At 29.7% G+C, this 14,646-nt stretch overlaps 1 protein-coding gene across 2 annotated transcripts in view; it reads right to left on the bottom strand.

The window, feature by feature from the left end:
- The window catches only part of LOC117176904 (carboxyl-terminal PDZ ligand of neuronal nitric oxide synthase protein-like), a 62,258-nt gene that overhangs the window by 110 nt on the left and 47,502 nt on the right, over positions 1 to 14,646 (bottom strand). Inside the window, exon 13 of one of the 2 annotated variants that reach the window (XM_033367282.1) lies at positions 9,018 to 9,173. The exons of the other annotated variant lie outside the window; for it this stretch is intronic. The gene's annotated coding sequence lies outside the window, so the exon portion shown is untranslated. Of the gene's footprint in view, positions 1 to 9,017; positions 9,174 to 14,646 lie in introns of those variants that run through there. 2 annotated transcript variants of the gene reach the window in all.

Below are 14,646 nucleotides of genomic sequence, written 5' to 3'. Positions count from 1 at the left end.
TGCATCAATTATAATAATATTTTCTCAAGTATTTAAAAACATCTTGTAACGAATATTAATATTTAAGACCTTTTTAAAAATTTATATATATACATAACTCCTGTTTCCCTGTTTATTCGGTAAAGTGAAAATTCAGGCGAATAGTTAGGCACGATTAGTTTCAGTAGAAACAGTATTCTTAGTAGCACCATTTTCCAAGAGTGAATTATTTATCTTTAAAATTTTCGTTTACAGAATATTTCAAATGTTTTATTTTAAACATGCCGAAATTAAAGGAAATAATTTTATGAGCTTCATTTTTAAATTTGGACTTTGCTGATTTTTTACTTAATTTGTATGTTTATACATAATGCACTAAAAATATTTATCCAGAAAACATTGTTATCCAAACGACACTTTAAATTTTGTAGAAACTAAGTATTATTTTGCATTACACAATTCTTTTAGTCCCTGTTGTGTTTACAGTGTACAGAAGCATTCTTTTCACAATAGCTTTTTAAGTAAGCTATTTTTATGGGTTATTTTTTCCTTGACACAATATGAATATAATTAAATGGCAAAGTGACATTCAATTAATTTTCCTTTGTCAGTCGTTCTAAAACTAAGATAATTCTTCACTTCTTATCTATATTAATCGATTATTTTTATTAACTGAATTAAATGAAGGGTCCCGGGGTATAAGGGCGTAACTGCTAAAATCCTAATTTTTCAGGAGACACAAAAAAACTGTCTAACTTTAACTCATTTAATTAAAAAAAAAGAAATCGCTTTCGTGATATTAATTAGCTCTATAGAATCGCTGAAGGAACGCTTTCAAAAGCAACTATCTGCGATAAAACGCTTCTCAAAGAACGGCGCATTCCAAAAAAACGCTGAAACTGACGCAGAAAAAAGTGCATCTCTTTTTCATTTTGCATTAGAAACGAAAGTAAGAAACTGCTATTAAGCTATTACTTATCTCTTTTGAGCCGTTGAAGGAGCGCCTAAACAAAGCAAACATCAGTCGGAAAACTCCTTGTCAAAGATACAGCGTGTCCACAAGAACGAAAATATTGACACGCTAAGAGTTGCACAACTTTTTTATTTTTTGATTTAAAAAAAAAACAAGAAAGTACTTTTGAGCTATTGTTTAGCTCTATTGAATCGCGGAAGAAGAGAAAAAAAGAATCCATTTTTTTTAATTCCCAAACATGGATTTTTACCCACTTCTAAATCGAACTGAACCATTATCTTCTATAGAGATATGAGTTATGTCATAGTAGTTAGTTTAAGTCAATAAAATGTATTTTAGAAATTTCGCACTTACGCCCTTATGCCCTGGTATTCTTTAAATAATAGCTTTGCAAAATGAAGAAAAACAAAAGTAAAAAACAAGTAGTGGCTTGAAATTTTTAAAATTCTCTTTACCTTTCATTTCTATATAAATTCCTAGATGCTAACTGAAGGTCGGTTTGAAACACTTTTATTTTTAAGGGTACCAATAATAATAAGTATACGAAGTTTAATTTCACTATCCAAAAATATGTACGATTAGAGAAAGAATGTCATTTTAGAGTCATGTTACGAACGAAGGACTGTTGAGGACTGTTTATTGGATGGCGTTCGAAAAGCTACAGCAACTCGTCACAACCGCCACTTCTTCAATTTCCAGTATAGTAAGCAACCTCACATTGTAACCCCTGTCCTAACCGCACCTTTGCAATACAAGTGACCGGAAATTCGAGCTGAATATGTGGCCTTTTCGATACAGAGAATCCCAACCAACCCTCAACTCCCAATTATAAATCGTCTATCCTAATAAAACAAAAACACGCCACTGTTGACTAAGCGCCTAATTACCTAATCAAAATAATTCATTGAGGGAAATCCCGTCTTCCTCCTCTTTAATAAAAACCATCAAAATTTTATTTTATGAAGTTTAAAATACCAGACAAGCAATCAAAGAAAACCTTACTTCTGCCGTAATATTCCAATGAAATTATAACAGCCTAAATCGAAACAGAAGGTTTTTTTTTAATAGTAGACAAAAGATTTTGCCGTCGGAATAACAGTTTTTAGTTTATCCCTATCCTCAAACCTGCCTAGGAATCTAGAATACAATAGAAAAAAAGGGTTTTTTTAAGATAGAGGGCTTTTTTAAAGACGAAAGTAGGTTTAATTTGTAGTCTACAAAAATTACAAAAATTGTTTCAAGTTTTACAGAAATCTCAGTAGACTAATTTATTACATGATTGATTCACTCAAGTTTTCTATAGACTCTAAAAAATTGCAAAGAAATCCTGAAAAACCCAACAATTTTTTATTTTGTTAAAATTCAAGAATGTACAACGCCCCTGAAAATTATTATATGGAGGTCTAATTGTTCAGCAGCTTTGTTCTTGGTAATAATTTTAGACAATATTAATTCAGTTATTTATTTTAATTAGGAGAAATTAAAAAAATAGTTGAAACCGCAATATTTTAAATCCATAGGGGTTGAATTGAAAAACCATCGAATATCCAATTTCGCATACAACTTTTCAATAGATAAATAAATAACTAGCATAGAAGGTTGAAGGCTATTTTAATTATCCAAAATTTGTCAAACCAGAGGACTTTGATAACAGTTTGTACTCTTTTTTTATAATGGATGTTTCTTTGATTAAACATAGTATTTAACCAAATTGTTTTTCACTTTAATGAAAATCATTATTAACAATCATAATATAATGTTGTCCAGGATGTTTACTTTGAAAAAAAAACGAAAGACAGAAATTTGATATTTCAAAAATAAACTTTTATTCTGTTTTTTATTATAGAATATGGAAAGAAGCCTTATTTCAACAAGAAGAGTGCTAATTATTACAAATTCTTTCATTTATCTGAAATATGCAGAACAAGCGCACTGTACCTGCCCACGGAGCGGCAGTAAAATAGAACTTTATTGTACTCCGACGAGCGGCACGTAAAGTGACAGCAAGGTGGAAGAAGTGAGTGAGAAACAAAATGAAAGTGAAAGAAAAGAGTGAGAAGAAATCATTTTAAAACTACGTTTAACTACGAAGTGAATTTTGGACTTTTAACGTTATTCTGCCTATTTCAGAAAAAGTATCGTATGCACCACGGCAGAAAAGTTGTTTTATACTCGGATGCAGATTTGCTGACCTCACTTTCGGCTCGGACGTTAAATTCTGCGTCCTCGTATAAAGTTTAACATTACTGCATAGGTACATAATCTACTATTAACACTTCGGCTCAAAAGATTTTTATTTTTTCAACTTTATTTCAACATTTAAAATTTCACTCACTATAAAAATACTCAAAACTTTTTCATACTTTAGACTTAATTAGAATTTAAATTTTTTGAAAGAAAAAAGAATAATAAAATAAGTGATAAATTAACTGCTTTTGAATCTGGATCTGATAATATTTCATTATTACGTTTACCATTTTCTATCCATTTTTTTAATTCGAATTATTTTTTTATTTTTAATGTAGAAATTTCTTTAACTTTTCCAATTATTAAAATGTTAAACCCCTTTAAAAGGGGACACTTCATATAATCGGATAAAATAAACGCTTTTTGAAAATTTAAAAACAAATTTATTTATTACAAAAATATAATTGTAAAAAATAACTCATGTACGCTGATGTACGGGGAATTGTTCCAGCGGCTCCAGCGCGGGCGACCGTGAAAGGCATCAAACAGCGAGCAGGCTCTAATTCGCGATAATTGCCTAAAAAAAATGTTGGTTACATTTTTTTCAAGATTGAATGTTTTCCGTTTACATGGATTACCCCTTTAAGTACCTTGAAATTTTCATAATATTCTCAATTGGAAGTTTTTTTATGCCTTTCAATGTTGAAATAATGAATAAATTTGGATAACTAAAATCACATATTGTTTCATATAGTTTGAAAATTATTATTATTCCTATCGAAAGCATTCGGATTTGAAAGCTTTTAATTTTTAAACTTCAATTCAAAACTGTAAGGCTACAAATTTTGGGTTTTATTTTTAACAACCTTAAAAGCTTGGAAATTTTTATTATTTTCAAATTAAATGGCTTATGTTGAAATCAAAATTCTCTAGCAACCCTTGACGACAATTATCTTGTTTTAATAAGTGATTTAAAAGGAAAAATGTACATACTCATGAAAAGCACGTATTATAAGATTATGCATTATAATTTTTTATTACATTAGAAGGTAATTAGAAGGTAAAATCAAATATAAAAATACATTTGATATGTAGAAATGTTAGTATTTTAATCAAAATCGAGTGCGAAGCACGAGATACGTGATGAGAATGTGTTCGTTAAAGCCGAAGGAGCTTTAACGAAAGAGAATTCACAATCGCCAAATTGCAGTTGTTGAGCCTTTAATTTTATAAGTTTTGTGCACAAATGTGGAGAAGGAGAGGTATACAGACCGAACTCGTGGGGAGAGATCCGTAAGACGCCCACCCTGGGTGCGCTAAATCTTGCGAGCTGCGGCTGCAGCGTACCGCGAGTATGTGCCAGCGCAACTGGCAGTTTTTTAAAATTTAATTAATAATATTGTTATCAGAAAATATACTTTATAACCATTTTTGTTTTAAATGTTTCTCACATACTGAGTAAATCACTTAGCTTGAGTTTTATATTATGAACCAATTTCATATCAAATCAGGCAGAGAGATTCAACTTGGTGTGTCAGAATGGTTTGTATTAGATAAATAAATGTGAAAATATATAAATGTCAAAACAAGTGAACATGTGTTTCACAGTTTGAGCAAAATGTACCTTTTTTATTTGTTATAGTCATTTAAAGATTACCTGCGAATTCTCAAAAATGGACAGAAATTTGTTCAAAAATTCAGTATTTTCCAAACGAATTAAAAATTTTTTTTAGAAAATTCGAATTTTCTCATTTTTCTTGGAAATAGTGAAAGGCACAAAAAATGTTCTATAAGAGTTTACATATCTATAAAAATATTACATTAAAGACATCTTTCTCTTTTAAATATCTGGCATCGTTTATGAGAAAAAAAATCAAAAATTATATATTTTTATAAGTGTTTCTGACCTCAGAAATGGTTTAGCCCGCATTAAACTGATAAAAATGTAGAATTTTGCTGAAAATATTTTTTCCTGTTTTTAAAAACAATGCGAAAAAACCCTATATAATTTTAAAGCTTCTGATTATATAAGAAAAGCATCCTATCAATTTTATGGAGAATAAAAGATATTCAGGCCAGAACATTTTTTTATGAATATAATTTTTCTCTCGTAAAAGATACATGATATCATAACAGAGCAAGATGTATTTTTTATTGAACATTTCTAGATGCGCAAACTTTTATTTAAACATTTTTTGTATATTTTGTGTTTTCCGAGAAATGTGAGAAAATTCGATTTTTAAAAAATAATGTCTTTAATGTAAAGCAGTGGTTCACCAAGTCCTAGCAGACCGAGTGAACGGAAAATATACTCTATACTTTCTACAGAGTATCCTCATAGTATCCACGCAGTATCCCATCCGTATCATGCAACAAAAACTAAAAAAAAAAAAACAGGATCAACTTTCAAATGGATGAAATTCGAATTCTACGTTCAAATTTCCATTAGAAAGTCACGGAGTAATCGAAATAGTTTTTTTTATAAAGGTAAAAGTTAAAAAAAAGAGAGAAGTATAACGCCTGTTGACTGCTACTTACAGATGATGCGTTCGAAGTGTAGCAGTCAACAGGCGTTATAAGTTTTTTGTTGTTTTTTTAACTTTTTACCGTTGCAAAAAAAGCTATTGCGATTACTCCGTGACCTTCTAATGGGATTTTTAACATAGAATTGGAATTTCACCTATTCAAAACTTGATCTTGCTTTTTTTTTAGTTTTTGTTGCGTGGTACGGCAGGGATGCATGTGGATACTATGAGGATACTCTAGTGTAGAGTGTAGAATATCTTTTCCGTTCCCTCGGTCTGCTAGGGAGAACAAAATTCAAGAGATAGATGCTTATATAGTCAATATTAATATATATTTCTGGAAAAAATGAAAAGTAGGAGTTTTTGAGAAAATCTACTTTCGAACATTTCAAAAGAACAGCCGCCATTTTTCCATTTATCTACATTAACCTTTTTGTTGTTAATTAATGGATTTTTAGAATGATATGTCCGAATAAAAAATTATTCTGACCCCGTAACCTAGACTTTTCTTGTAAGTTTGCTTCATTTTAAATTTAATTGGTCCATATTATATATTACATTTACATTCCTGTCCAAAAAATCGGATAGATTCTGAAAGGAAATTTCTGGTAGATTCTGAAACAGTGGGAAAAATATTCTTTTCATATTTTATCAGAATCTTTCCGAAAGCTGCATCCAAATTTTTCAGTTTCTTTCTGAAAATTTGTCCCAACATAATTCCATCAGATCTTATCAGAAGTGTCCCACTAATGTTCTATCAGATCTTATCAAAAATGTTCCATTTATTCTACTCAGATGTTATCAGAAATTCTTAATTGCTATTAATAATTATTATTTATATTAATAATAATGTATTATTTTGTTTTTGCAAATAATTATTTTAAAACGTTAATAATAATAATTTGAACAAACAAAACAATTGCTTAAACAAGGTTTAAAAAATCATTCTTTTTTTCCAAATTTTTGCACTAAATTACTATCAAATATATTAAACAGTTATAATTTTGAAGAAATTATTTAATTAATAAAATTATTAAATTTCGAAATTTATTAAATGAATAATTTCTTACTTTCCAATCCTTCGATAAATTTTAATTTCAAAAGTTTATTTACAATTACATAATAATTACATATATAAGTTTCCATTAAACAATATTTATATAAAAATATTATATAATTTAGTTTTTTGATAAAACCTGATAGAAACTGACAAAAATGCGCGCGGGATAGTTTCGGAAAAGGTCGAAAAAAATGGAAAGATACTGCTGGGACACTTTCTGATAAATTCTGAAAGATTCTGAAAGAAAATGGTGGTACAGTTTCGGATAGAATTTCTGATGCAGATTTCGGAAAGAATCTGAAAGATATGGAAAGCTTCGGAAAGAAAGTCCTATCAGAAATTTCTGGCAGGGAGATTTCCACTTAAATGTCAATTACCAATTTTTTTCTGTGAAATTTTTTGCTACCGTTATAATGGATATTTATACCTCTCTTGATTCCACACAAATTGAAGGGGCGGGTGCAATAACCACCTTAGCGCTCGAACACACGGAGAATTATTATCCGCTGAGCAAATTTTCAAAATTGTTTAAATTTGAGTGTTGACCATCAACAGTTGTAGACTATTTTATTGTGCAATCTTTTTTGCACGACAAACAAATTCGAAGTTTTTACCGTTTTTTATTTATTTAAGGAAAACGAAATTTTTAAACGAAAAAAGAATCAATACTTTTTTGCATTCAACTCGCCAGATCTTTGTCGGGAATTGATATTTTTTCTTAAAAATTTTATGTAACATTCTTTAACATATCCTACGACTGTTGGAGTGTTTATCTTATTTTAAAAACATTTCAGAGCTGCGTAGTGAATTTTCAAAAATATTTTCTTCGAAATCGGGGATGCATGTACACTGTAAAAAGTTTCCTGTAATTTTACCACAAAGATCATAGGACATAAAAATACCAGTGATTACTATGGGAAATTTACCAAAATTAGGTAGAAATAACACGATAGTGTAAAATCGCACACAGATGGTAAAAAGCAGTTTTGGAAGAATGGAATTTTACATTCGCCTTGTGAAATTACAGTGATGCTGTAAAACGCCGCATGTAAAAGGATACGCATGCGCAATGACCAGGTCGGGTATTTCGAATCGCCTAATGTACGTTTTAATTAAATCGAATCCTAAGAGTAATAAGATATATGAATAAAAGGAGTCATGTTTTTATTAGGCAGAAAAAATTTAAGTTTTTGTTTGGCTTGCTGTTACAAAACAAATACGCATCAAACAAGGTTATGATCAGTGGGCGAAATAGGCGCAGCCTAATTTATATCAACTGCTGTCTAAACAGCCGTAACCTTCAAAATTATTTTTTTTTCGCAAGCATGCGTGTTCGAGCGCTAAGGTGGTTATTGGATTCGCCCCTTCAATTGTATTTTTCAGTAATAAAATAAATGAAGAGGCCAGTTGCGAATCTGTTCCTTCATTCTGTGTCAACTCTGTTCTCTATCTCTGTGAGACACTCGAGTTCGCGTGCAGGTTACCACACCTTAAATTACATCACGTTATCTTTGTACAGCTGTGAACATTATCATGGAGTATGTACCACGATATTTGAGACAATACTTATTTAGAAAATCTCATAAAACAAAAGAAAGGTTAAAAAAAGAAAACTCTTTTGCAATGTTTGAAATTTTATTTTTAACTAGTAATATTATGACTCCTTATACATTCTTTAAATTAAAAAAATATTGACAGTCGTAAAAAAAACTGAACACGTAACAATTTAATTTGTAAAAATGAAAAAAGATACTTTTTATAATTTTAATCAGGAATTTTTGACTGATTTATATTATTAATTGTGTGATGTGAAATAAAATCTAGTTAAAGTTCCAAAGATTGAATCTGAAGATACTTAATTTTGAATACAGTTTAAATTATGTAGATTAATGTAAATTTTATGTTACAGTTACTCTACTGCTCTTATATCAACATTTTTTTAATATTGATTTATCCACAGTTGTGAAAACAAACCTCTTATAGCTTTCGCTGGGGTTCGAAATCACAGGTCTTCAGATTGTCGGTCGGGTGCTCTTGCTCACTAAGCTACGGAGAGAACGAAATTAATTCTTCCCAAACTACTACAAGCGAATATTGTTCTTTCCATAGCTTAGTGGACAAAAGCACCAGACCGGCAGAGCATCAGACCTAAGTTCGAATCCCAGCGAAGCTATAGAGGATTTTTTTCACAACTACATATGTATAAATCAACCTTTTTAAAATTTTGATATAAGACCAGTAAAGAGAAATAAATTACCATCAGTATAGCTAGGTATTGATTAATATTGGATGATTGGATGAAATATCGTAAGAATTTTATTAATGTCGAAGGATGTACAAATCGTCGTGTTCTTTTACACTTATTCTTGTACTCGTATGAGACTCCACCCTTTACCCAGAGCTAATCACTTCTGCTCGCCCTCGACACGCCGTTAGGTACACGCCACTTCTAGAAACCCACAAAAATCATCACTTTGACAGTGTTATAGTGCTCTACATTTTTACAATGTGTGTAACACAAAAAAGTAAGTGAAGGATCGACACCCAACAGGCGTGGTGAATTGACCCATTGCGTGTCTCCTGTTTCATCAATTTATAGCCATCCTGGGCAAATTAATGAAGTAGCTATTACATTAGAAGTAATGGGCACAATAATAATAATTATTATCTCCTCAGCTTAGATTTACTCCAAGGGTTAGATTTACTTTTTTAGGCTTTAGTAACTGTGGGTACGCTCATTATGTTAAAAGTGTGCATTAATTTTATTTATATCTAGTACCGTAAAATGGGGCTAAGTGGTGCGTGTGGTACAAACCGGCACACCCGCAACATTATTTCTGATAATTAATTAATAAAAAGACTCGGTGAGATTGATTCACTTTTATTTGAATACGGCTGAATTTAAATGAATTTATTTTGGCAAATTATAATAAACTTGAAATTACTTGACTTATAATATAAATAAATATTAGATGTGTTGTGACATAATTTATTCGGGGTTATTTGAATTCTATTGAATTAAACTTACTCTTGAAATCTGGTGTACAAACCTTCGTGAAATCTTTCGAAATCTTGTGACATCGTAAGAAATTGTTTGCCATCTCTCAAAATCTTTTAAAATCTCTTGACATATTTTAAAATCGCTTGGAATCGTTTCCTATATTTGAAATCGTATATAATCTTTGAAATCTGTGTAAATATTTTGAAATTTCTTGAAATCTTTTGGAATTTCTGTGAAATATTTTTAATCGTTTGAAGTTTTTGGAAATCTCTAGAAATCCCTAAACATTTTTTTTAATCTTTTCAACCCGCTTGAACTGCTTGAGATCTTTCAAAATCTTTTGAAACTTATATGAAATGTTTTCAATTTCTTGAAAGCTTTTTAGATCTTTTAAAATTTTTAGGAATCCTTGGAAATTTTTTCAAAGCTCTTGTTTCTAAACATCTGAAATATGAAATATTTTGAAATTTATTAAAATATTTGAAATTTTGATGTTATCTGTAAACTAATAAGTCGAGTGGTCAACCCTTCGATTCAGTTGAACTTATTTTTACTTATTTTAATTAACGCCACTCAAATTGAATTAAGTTTTCACTTGAATTTTGTAAAATTCGAATCAATTAACTTCAATTTAGTCTGCTTCGGGGATGTTCGCTTTGATCTCAGTTAATTCACGGGGAGACCGACAATTTTGAAGTTTAGTTTCTGTTCATAATTGTTGTAACGAAAGCTCATTGCGTGAGTATTAATTGTCCAAAGTGGTAATATGCAATTTTTCACTGTTTTCGAGAAAATCGTTTGGCGAATCATACTTTAAGTCGGCCGGCAGCTCAGGACGAAGTAGCATTTTGGACTCATAGCCGAACGGTTGCGTATTTGATTCTCTCTGCCTACACTTTTTTATTTTATTTTTTATTTATTAAGATGTTTATAAATAGAATTTATTTTTATAACGCCTTTTTCACAGACAACTCAATTTTCAAACTCTATCGTGTTTTTTGCAAACAAATTTATTTTCTGTCAATTTTATTACTTTCAAAATGTTTACCAACTATATATTTAAAACAAGAAGTATGAACAAGGTTTTTTAAACCTTGAATTTTTCAGATGAACCATCAGTATTTACAAGAAGAATATTTTTATTGTGGCTATTGAGAAAGGTAAATGACTTTTTTTCATCAAAGAAATTTTTTCTTCAAATCCATAAAAATTCTAGAAGCTGAGTTAAATTAAATTAAATATTTTACTTCAATTAAATCCATTTACCTTTCGCCAAATGTATATTAAAGTCACATACATTCCGACGGAATTTTGTTGAATTCTTTTTAATTACATCAAATTCGCTAAGAATTCGGATTTATAGAATGACTTTTTGTTATTCCCATTTAAATTTATGTTCAAGTAAACCAGTGAATGGCCAAAAAATTTATGTTGAATTAATTTAATTCAAATTTTTATTCGACTCAATTTCAGCGTTTGGTAGAATAAAGTGAAAGTAATTTAATTTTATTTAAATAATTTTAATTCACTGGCAGAGTTCACATTGATGCAGATGTATTGAGTTCATTGAACACTTTAATTCACATGAATTGATTTATTTTTTATTGAATTTACCTTGAGTTCATTTCTTAATATAATTAAATGAATTAAAATTAAACTTGAATTCTAGCATTTTTAATGCACCCCTAGTAACTAAGGCTAATTTCAGCCTTTCTAGAAGTATTTCAAGTAGGAGTTTAAGAAAATAAAGATGCTCTTCCAAAGTCCCAGTTCGTTTGTTTGGAACACAAATTAGAGACATTTTTTTTTAAATTATAGATTTTAGAAATCTTCAAATATTGTCCTTTGATAGATTAATCATCATGATTCATTAATTTTAATTAAGTTTACCTGACGTGAGGAAAAGAGAAAAGTAGGACGTCGAAAACTTGTTCCACTATCTGAACGAAGAATTCCTGTTGTTCCTTGTTCTCTCACTTTCGGAAAGCATTGACCACCTTCATCAGTAATTTGATATTTTTTTTCTGGTTTAGAATCTTTATCACCCGCAGTACTCCCATTTTCCTTTGATGAAGTATCTTTTTTTCCGTTGCAATTTGACTGATTGTCAGTGCCTTTCATTGTTCTTTACTTAGTAACAAATATGTAGTCCTAAAGATCTTAAGCATTCACTCAAAATAATTTACAAAATAATTTTCAGCAGCAATAATTTTCAGATTAAAATTTCCCAAAAAAACATTTCAAAAAATTATTGATACGTATTTTAAAACTTGATATTGCAATAATATGTATCATAATTAACATCTAAATAATCAAATGCATAATTTTAATAAATATTTTAATTTGAAAGACCTGTTTTCTTAAAGAATGTAGAGAATCGAATTATTTCAGTTATATATTTTTCCTAGTGCTTCCCCAGCCGAGCTATTCTGTCTCCTAAATAAGGTTCTCCCATTAAAAATGCAGAGTACTAATAAAATGGATGACGTTTTAAGCTACTTATCGCGAATTTTCTAGGACTTAAAAGATGAATGGTAGAGTTACTTTTTGCCGGCAGCACCCTTTCAAAGCTAAAGTTTTACTGAAGTTTTATGTGGCTGAAAAGCGAGCTAATAATACATCCACTAATGAATGTCCGGTATCATCAACTTATGAGCGCTAAATGCCATCTGTATATGTAAAGTGCGCTTTGTTGAGAGATAGTGTGTATACAATTTCTATATATACACAAAAATACTCGTTATAGGTGTAGGCACGCAGGGTTTTATTTGAGGGAAAAGTAGCTGAGACACACCTCTTCACTTGGTTCCAAGAAGCGTTATATATTAATTAGGATGTAATGCTTATGCAAATATTTTTCTATATTTATAATTTTCTAACTAATTGAGAAGAAACGGAAAAGCTTCGCGTGACAGTTTACAAAAGGTTTTTCGCTATTTCTTGTTTTATTATGATTTGCAAATAATTTTAGGATGAATAACTGTTGCTCCACTTTACTCGAGTTTTAATTTTGAAGAAACGTTTTTAATTATTTCACGGTGGACATCTCTCAGCTCATTCAAAAAAATTAAAAAAGAGTTTTTTAAATCCCATCCCATCTAAGATTATTTTAAATAACTATTGGAGTTGAAGTTTTAATGGAAGAATTTTTAATAATAACATCATGTAATCGATTAGTCGTAAATCTTTTTTATAAATCTGAAAGGGTAATGGAAAAGGAGCTAAAGTGTTAATTTAAAACATCGTATACGAACAAACTGCATTTTAATAGGTTTTTTAATAAAATTTTTGTAAACTCTCAACAAGAAAAACAAAATCTTTAAGGCACAAAGCTATTTTTTTAACATTATAGTGTGCGTTGTACTACCAGGTCCCTCAATCTATTTTGACATCGTACATCGAATTATACGATTTCAATCAAGATTTTTTATAATCATCTTATTGATAATCTTGTTTGTAATTTAATAATAACCACTTAGGTTAAATGAAAGGGGTTCAACAGTTCAGGTAAAATTCAACACTAACCACAATAACGCAAGTCATCGCGGAAAATATAAAATAGAATAATTTGATATTTTCGGTTCTTTAAAAATTCGAAACTTTCAGTGTTCAATGAGTAGTTAAACACAAAAATTATTCAACTTCAAAAGCTTGAATTTTCAGTACTCTCAGGGTGAATATTTTGTATAAAAATTATTGAAGAACATTTGATTTGAAAATTAATTCTTCAATGTCTGGAATTTGTGGACTTTAAAATAAAGCTAAAATTATTACTTTCAGCTTCTATCGAAATAAGGGTGTCGATTTCACTTATGATTTAAAGTTCTTACTTTTTCTCAATTTCTGCCCGTTCGAATTTTGTTATTTGTCCGGCGAATTAGGAGTTTTTTTCATTACATACAACTGCATTTTTCAAAACTTTGATCTAGAAACGAATCAAATTCTGGTAGGAAATGAAATTCTAGGTAATCCAAATGTTATATGAAGTATTCAAGATGACCATTTTTACATGAAACTTAAAAATTCCACAATTTTTATTTCATTAATTAAAATTGCCATTTTTTATAAATTTTAACAGTTATCTTACTGTCGCTTTCTTGTGAAAAAATATATATTCTTAGTATTTTTTCGGTCGTAAAATTCAGAACCGTTCGAAAAAAAAGCTGGTTGAAAATATTGAAACGACCCTCTCATTATGATAAGAATGTAAAAATCGACAGCCCTTTAAAATTATTCTGCAATATTTAAATTGAACATAGAATCTAAAAGTCTTAAATTTCCTCAATATAAATAATATGTTTTAGGAAAATATCTAAATAATATGATGTAATTAGAAAATTAATAATTTGTTTAGTGTCAATTTAATTATGTTTTAATAAGAAATATCCAAATATAATTGTAGATAATACACTAAAAACTAAAGGAAAAAATCCAAAAACTAAAGGAAAGTTAGTTTATTATGAGACATTAATCATCTAAAAGCTTCAGATTGGTCTGAATTTATTTTAATGGTACGATGAGCTTAAGTTTTCTCTTTTCTATACCTGTCAGTAGATTGATTGAATCATTTCAATTGAATTATTCTTTATCTATAACTGATAAAGAAAATTGTTCAAGAAAAAAGTTAAATATAGATATCAGTAGCACACAGTTATAAGCTACGAATTATTGCAGATTTACACTTCTGGGAAGGGCGTCTGCCACAAGTCGACATAGTTGATGTCACAAAAAGGCAGACCAACCTAAAACTTTCACATGCTGATGCCTAATGATAAACTGACTTTTATTATAGATTGCCCTACCGAAAGAAATCTCTGAGTTTTCTTTAGCGAAATAGCCTGGCCCATTTGAGTCTATAAACAAAGCCGATTTGAAACAAAATAGTCTCGGAGATAGTTTGAGAGATTTGGGTCCTTTTCAA

Source organism: Belonocnema kinseyi, chromosome 7 (assembly GCF_010883055.1).
Source record: "Belonocnema kinseyi isolate 2016_QV_RU_SX_M_011 chromosome 7, B_treatae_v1, whole genome shotgun sequence".
NCBI lineage: Eukaryota > Metazoa > Arthropoda > Insecta > Hymenoptera > Cynipidae > Belonocnema > Belonocnema kinseyi.
Note: the sequence above shows the minus strand (reverse complement) of the source record. Positions and strands in the feature narration are given on the sequence as shown.